Source organism: Hylobates moloch, unplaced genomic scaffold (genome assembly GCF_009828535.3).
Source record: "Hylobates moloch isolate HMO894 unplaced genomic scaffold, HMol_V3 SCAFFOLD_2, whole genome shotgun sequence".
Taxonomy (NCBI): Eukaryota; Metazoa; Chordata; class Mammalia; order Primates; family Hylobatidae; genus Hylobates; species Hylobates moloch.
In genome coordinates this window covers 61,426,718-61,434,211 of record NW_026652277.1, presented here as the reverse complement: position 1 = coordinate 61,434,211, position 7,494 = coordinate 61,426,718, and the positions used below count along the sequence as shown (strand labels likewise).

Here is a 7,494-nt window from a genome sequence, read left to right as displayed (position 1 = left end):
GAACAAATTCTGACACATGCTACAATATAGATGAACCTTAAGGACATGTTAAGTGAAATAAGCCAGTCATACATAGGACAAATATTGTATGACTCCATTTACACGAAGTACCTAGAATAGTCAAAGCATAAAGAAAGTAAAATGATGGTTCCCAGGGGCTTAAGAGCAGAATGGGGAGTCAGTGTTTAATAGGTACAGTTTGTGTTGGAGGAAGATGAAAAATTCTGGTGACAGATGGTGGTAATGGTTGCACAGCAATGTGAATGCACTTAATGCCACAGAAATGTACCCTTAAAAATGGTTAAAACAGCAAGTTTTATGTATATTTTACTAGTTTAAAAAAATTGTGTTTTCCGGAAGGATTCAGAAAGTAATTACAATTATGTGTGTATATTTGGGTTATTACACATGCATATATCTCTGTTCACTGAGAGCGCCTAGCAGCAGACACGCCAGCAGCAATGGGTACATCCAATGCCCAGATCTTGTATTCTAATACCATTCTCCAAGAAAAGGAATCAGGGCTCCCTAGAGAAATGGCTGATTCTCGGTCTAGGGCATCTTGTAGTGCCAGAAAGTAAAGAAGTGTTCCACAAACAAGGATGTAGGCATGTGGAAGGGACACAGGAGCCAACAACTGATAGAATGCCCAATGGCCAAAGATGAAACAAATCTCAGCAACAAAGTAAATAATGCACCTTAGGATTATAACCCAAAGGATAAAGTAAGTACCCATGAGTCCATAATGTGTGTAAATGACCTGATGAAGGAGCGGTAGCATCTCTCCTATACAGAAAAAGCCCAAATAATTATGTAGATACCCCCCACCCTGCACCATTTCAAGGAGATGGAGCTTAACTCTCCACCTTTCGAGTATGGATTGTGCTTAGTAACTTGCTTTAAGAGTACAATATGTAGGCCGGGCGTGGTGGCTCACGCTTGTAATCCCAGCACTTTGGGAGGCCGAGGCGGGCGGATCACGAGGTCAGGAGATCGAGACCACGGTGAAACCCCGTCTCTACTAAAAATACAAAAAATTAGCCGGGCGTGGTGGCGGGCGCCTGTAGTCCCAGCTACTCGGAGAGGCTGAGGCAGGAGAATGGCGTGACCCCGGGAGGCGGAGCTTGCAGTGAGCCGAGATTGCGCCACTGCACTCCAGCCTGGGCGACAGAGCGAGACTCCGTCTCAAAAAAAAAAAAAAAAAAAAAAAAAAAAAAGTACAATATGTAAAGAGGAAAAAAAAAATAATTTTATAGTAACCTGGCAAACACTATCTTGGCCAGGTGATCAAAATTTGTATTAACATAATGAGTGATAAGCCCTATTAAAAACATGTACCCTTGATGTGATGAAAATGCCCCTTTGTGGTCTTCCTCCTAAGACCAGAAGGAAAACAATCAAAGAACCTCACTTTACGGACATTCTACAAAACCAACTAGTACTCCTTAACACTGTCATGCTCATCAAAAACAAGTCTGAGATCCTTCTGTAGTTCATAAGCGTGATGACTGGGCTTTCACACTTCTGTGTGAGATGTGCCTCCTTCACACCTTGTTACATCAGGACATTACCCATCTGACGTGAAAAAAAATTAAAAAGGTTGGGAATCTGAAGTCATTAAAAACAAAAACATCTGAGGTGGTTAAAGAGACATAACTGAATGTAATTGTGGGATCCTGGAATGAAAATAATATTTGGAAAAAACTAAAGATCTGAACTGTGGGATTTAGTTAATAGTAATGTATCAAAGTTGGTTCCTTAGTTGTGACAAATATCCTGTAGTAACGTAGGATACTAACAATAGGTATACAGGTGGGTAAGGTGTATACAGGGACTCTAATCTTTTTGCAACGTCTCTGTAGATCTAAAACAATTTTTTTTTTTTTTTTTTTTTTTTTTTGAGACGGAGTCTCGCTCTGTCGCCCAGGCTGGAGTGCAATGGCGAGATGTCGGCTCACCGCAACCTCTGCCTCCCGGGTTCAAGCAATTCTCCTGCCTCAGCCTCCTTAGTAGCTGGGATTATAGGCACGCACCACCATGCCCGGCTAATTTTTTGTATTTTTAGTAGAGACGGGGTGTCACCACGTTGGTCAGAGTGGTCTCAAACTCCTGACCTCATGATCTGCCCGACTCAGCCTCCCAAAGTGCTGGGATTACAGGTATGAGCCACCACACCCAGTGATCTAAAACTACTCTAAAATAAAGTTTATATATTAAAAAATTGTGCTTTCATACTCAAAGCAAGTATAGGTCTAACCTTATAGAACCTGACTGAACTCATCCCTAAATGCAGTTTGAGTTCTTATTTATTTCCAAATAGACTCCAAGTTTTGCAAGGTTGATAAGCAGATCAGAACTATGACAAAGTCCTTAGTTCATTCGCTATTTATAAGTCGTTATAAAAACATATAATGAAACTCTTAAAGGAGATTTAACCATTCTGTGAAAGGAGGCTCTCCATTACAGCCTTTCACCTTTGTTCACCAAAAAATGGGGGCCCTTTTTAAATAATTACATTTCGGTAGTTTAGTGGTCCTGTTTTGATTTACAGTAAAACTTCTTTCAAATTAGCTTAGCCTAATATATTACCCAAAAAGTTATCCCAAGTCAAATCTTAATAATTCTTAGACAATAGCTGGTTTGGGAACTGTCATCGATGACAGGTCTCCCGTGCTGGGAACAGGTTAATTTTGATGTTAACACACTACTTTGGTATGAAGATTCTTGTAAGCGTATCAGTCAATATACCAAATCAGAAACCACGTATCTGACTAGCACAATTTCTACACCTAGAATAAGGGGCACAAACTTTAGTCAGTGAATTATCTTGAAATGTAAAATTAACTTAAAAATAGAACCAGTAGGCCAGGCACAGTGGTTCACACCTGTAATACCAGTACTTTGGTAGGCCGAGGCACGCAGATCACTTGAGGCCAGGAGTTCGAGGCCAGTCAATGTAGTGAAACCCCATCTTTACTAAAAGTAAAAAAATTGACTTGGCGTGGTGGCACATGCCTGTAATCCCAGCTACTCAGGAGGCTGAGGCAGGAGAATCGCTTGAACCCAGGAGGCAGAGGTTGCAGTGAGCCAAGATTGCGCTACTGCACTCCAACCTGAGCGACAGTGAGACCCTGTATTTAAAAAAAAACAAAAACAAAAACCAGCAAGCGGTTGTAAGCATTGCTGAGGATATCAGATCCCTAAGACTTAATAATTAAGCATGGTAAAGAAGAGGTAACTCAGGCTTCCAAAGGGCAAGGGCAAGTAGAGTGAAAAAGCGTACAAGTCTCCAGAAAGCAGTAATGACTTAGCATTCTGGATGCTGCTTTATGGCACAAAAGTATCATTCCTGGAGTGAGCTGGTGGAAGGTAAAGAAAAGTATCATTCATATTCAATTACAACATCTATCACAAATACTATGTTCTTCTAGCATAACATTGCTTGTATTCCGCAATTTATTTTTGTCTTGCTGTCACCCAGGCTGGAGTGCAGTGGTGTAACCTGTGTGATCTCAGCTTCCACTTCCCAGGCTCCAGTGATACTCCCACCTCAGCCTCCCGAGTAGCTGGAACTACAGGTGTGAGCCACCATGGCTAGCTAGTTTTTGTATTTTTGGTAGAGATGGGTTTCACCATGTTGCCCAGGCTGGTCTCAAACTTCTAAGCTCAGGTGATCCACCTGCCCCGGCCTCCCAAAGTGCTAGAATTACAGGTGTGAGCCACCATGCTCAGCCCCATCTTGCTTTCTTGAAGAGGCAAGAAATGAATGATTGAACAGCCAGCCCATCAGAAACTGTTAATAACTTAAGTCTCCCTAGCTCTTGGTCTTTATTCCCAAATGTCTGCCATCTTCTGTCAAGCAGCAGCAGCAGCAAAGGTTCAGAACCTCTTTATTTCCATCATAACCAGGTATGTTTTGTTTTTGTTTTTGAGACGGAGTCTCACTCTGTTGCCCAGGATGGAGTGCAGTGGCATGATCCTGGCTCACTGCAACCTCAGCCTCTCTGGTTCAAGCAATTCTCCTGCCTCAGCCTCCCAAGTAGCTGGGATTATAGGCATGCACTACCACATCCGGCTTTTATATTTTTAGTACAGACGGGGTTTCACCATGTTGGCCAGGCTAGTCTCGAACTCCTGGCCTCAGGTGATTTGCCCACCTCGGCCTCCCAAAGTGCTGGGATTACAGGAGTGAGCCACCGAGCCAGGCCATAACCAGGTGTTTTCAAATCACAAGTCTTTGAATAAACTTGTTAAGTTTTGCCTGTGGGCTTCAAATTGTGACCTTCAATGAATCCATCCATATTCTAGAGTCTACCTTGGTTATACACCTTCATGCTTTATCCCCAAGTGCTTTCAGAACCATTTCACTGAGATGTTCTAATGTTGACATAAAACCTTGAAACTATAAAAGGGGAGATTTAAGAATTCAGCGATGTAAAAATAGTTTCTGCCATCATGAGCAAACAAAGAGGACAAACTGGGGGGGGAAAGGTATTTAAAGCTCACTATAGGAACAAAGTACTCCTGCAGATTAGTTAAAAGACCAAAGCCAATAGAAAAGCGGTTAATAAACATCATACAAAGGCAATCAGCCAAATTCAGATTATGGAAACCTACAGGTTAATCTTATTTCTTCAGCAAATAAGAAAAAAATAAATGGATGGCAAAACATCCTGAATAAGAGAAGAAACAGACACTGCAACTTTACTAAAGATATCCAAATGGCTAGTAAGCTTATGAAAAAGTACTATTCATTGTCAGGGAAAGCAAATTAAAACCAGAAGAAACCACTACACACACAATGGCTAAAATTATAGACTGACAACAGCAAATGATAAGGATGTGCACCTACTAGAACTCTGGGAATGTAAAACAGGATGACCATTTAGGAAAAAGTTTGTCATCTTCTAATAAAATTTAAAATATATCAACTCAGGATAATCCCACTCCTAAATACTTATCCAAATTAAATTAAAATGTAGGTTCACAAAAAGGTTGTACAACATGTTCATACCAACTTTATTCATGATAGCCCCAAACTAGAAACAGCCCATTGTTCACCAGTTGTTCACCTAACAGGTGAAATGTTAAAATGTGGCATTCATACATAGAACACTGCTCAGCCATAAAAAGGAACAAAGCTTAAACACCTGATGAATACACAAACATGCTGAGTAAAAGGAACTTACAGAATACATACTGCATAAGTGAGTCCGTTATATGAAGTTCTAGAATAGGTAAAATTAATCTACAGTGAACAAAATCCTAACAGTAGCTGACTGCCAGGGGAGGGAAGAAGGGACAGGAGAGAGAGGTGCAGGAACTGACTAGGTGAAAAACTTCGGATGTAATACAAATGTTCCAGACATAGGGGTTTGAGTTGCATGCTCTTACGTCAAAACTCCTCAAATGAGTCTGGGTATGGTGGCTCACACCTGTAATCCCAGCACTCTGGGAAGCCTACATGGGTAGATCACTTGATGTCAGGAGTTTGAGACCAGCCTGGCCAACATGGCAAAACCCCATCTCTAATAAAAACACAAAAATTAGCTGGGCATGGTGGCAGGCACCTGTAATCCCAGCTACTCGGGAGGCTGAGGCAGGAGACTCCCTTGAACCCAGGAGGCGGAGGTTGCAGTGAGCCAAGACCAGGCCACTGCACTCTAGCCTGGGCGATACGAGACTCCATCTCAAAAAAAAAAAAAAAAAAAAAACCCTCATCAAATGATACACTTAACATTTATTCACCTTACTGCAAATCTCCCTCAAAAAAACTCCAATGACAGCTGGGTGTGGTGGCTGATGCCTGTAATCCCAGCACTTTGGGAGGTCGAGGCAGGCAAATCACTGGAGGTCAGGAGTTCCAGACCAGCCTGGCCAACATGGTGAAACCCCATCTCTACTAAAAATACAAAAATTAGTCAGGCGTGGTGGTGCACATCTGTAATCCCAGCTACTCGGGAATCTGAGGCACAAGAATTGCTTGAAACTGGGAGGTGGAGGTTGTAATGAGCTGAGATCACGTCACTGTAACTCCAGCCTGGGTGACAGAGCGACTGTCTCAAACACAAAAAACAAAAACAAACTCCCATGACATGTATGCTGAAAGTATTAAAAGTGAAAAATGGCTACAACTTACTTGGACATGCATATAGAAAAAAAGATGAGACTGCAGGAGGCAGGCTATGGGATAAAGCATGGCAAAATGCTACTTGTAGAATCTAAGGGATGGGTACTGGCATCACCAAGATTTTATACACTGACAGAAAACGATCTTTAGGGTGTTTAGGTGGGAGAAAAGCCAAAATACAAAATAGCATGTACAGTATAATTTATATTTTAAAAAATGAAAACACCCATTAACACTTGCTTATAAATAAAGTCACTGCAAGCTTACACTAGAAACTGGTAACAGGGCTGTGCAAGAATAGAAACTAAACAGCTGAATTACAGGAGGGGAAGGAGAATCTTCACTACATACCCTTTCTATCTCTTCAAGTTTATTTCCTTCAAAAAATAAAATATAAACAACTTTAAAATGAGTTTTTTTTTTCTGAGACATGGTCTCACTCTGTGACTCAGGCTGGAGTGCAGCAACACAGTCACGGCTCACTGCAGGCTTGACCTCCCAGGCTCAAGCAGTCCTCCCACTGCAGCCTCACAAAGTGCCGGGATTACAGGTGTGAGCCACCACACCTAGCCTATTCTTGATTTTCATATCATCAGGCTTAAGACAGATTAAACCTTCCTTCCTATACTTCCTTTCTAAAAATAAGAAAACCACTAGAACTAAAATTCTGGATAGAAAATCCAGACACCTCACCAAAGATGATATACGGATGGCAGATAAGTATATGAAAAGGTGCTCCACATCACTATGGGATTGGGAATTAAAACAATGAGACCACTATTCACCCATTAGCTAAAATGTGAAAGAGTGACATCACCAAATACTAGGGAGGGTGAGGAGCTACAGGAACTTTTATTCATTGTCAATGGGAATTCAAGTCATGTTAGAAGAGAGTTTGGCAGTTTCTTCCAAAACTAAACATACTCTTAACTTACAATCCAGCAACCTGGTTCCTTGGTATTTACCCAAAGGAGTTGAAAACAAAAACCTGCACACAAATGTTTATAGCAGCTTTATTCTCTTCCTACAAACTTCAGAGATTCTCTTCTGATTTGCTGAACTTGGGGAGTGGGAAGGTAATGTATTTCTACTGCATTAGAGCAATTTAGATTGGAACTCTATTGCTGATATATATATACCATTATCCTCTATACTACAGGTCCTACCAATTCAATGTGAATGCCTTCACATAATTTAGGGGAAACTCTCAGAACAATGGAGTTTTTTTGTATTTTGTTTTTTTCGGTTTTGTTTTTGACAGAGTCTCACTCTGTTGCCCAGGCTGGAGTGCAATGGTGTGATCTTGGCTCTCTACAACCCCTGCGTCCCAGGTTCAAGCGATTCTCCTGCCTTGGCCTCCCAAG

At 41.4% G+C, this 7,494-nt stretch overlaps 1 non-coding gene across 1 annotated transcript; it reads left to right on the top strand.

The window, feature by feature from the left end:
- Nucleotides 1-1,480: 1,480 nt before the first annotated feature.
- LOC116477765 (small nucleolar RNA U13) lies at nt 1,481-1,581 on the top strand. Its single transcript, XR_004250634.1, has one exon. It is a non-coding gene; the product is annotated as a small nucleolar RNA U13 (small nucleolar RNA).
- Nucleotides 1,582-7,494: the final 5,913 nt, after the last annotated feature.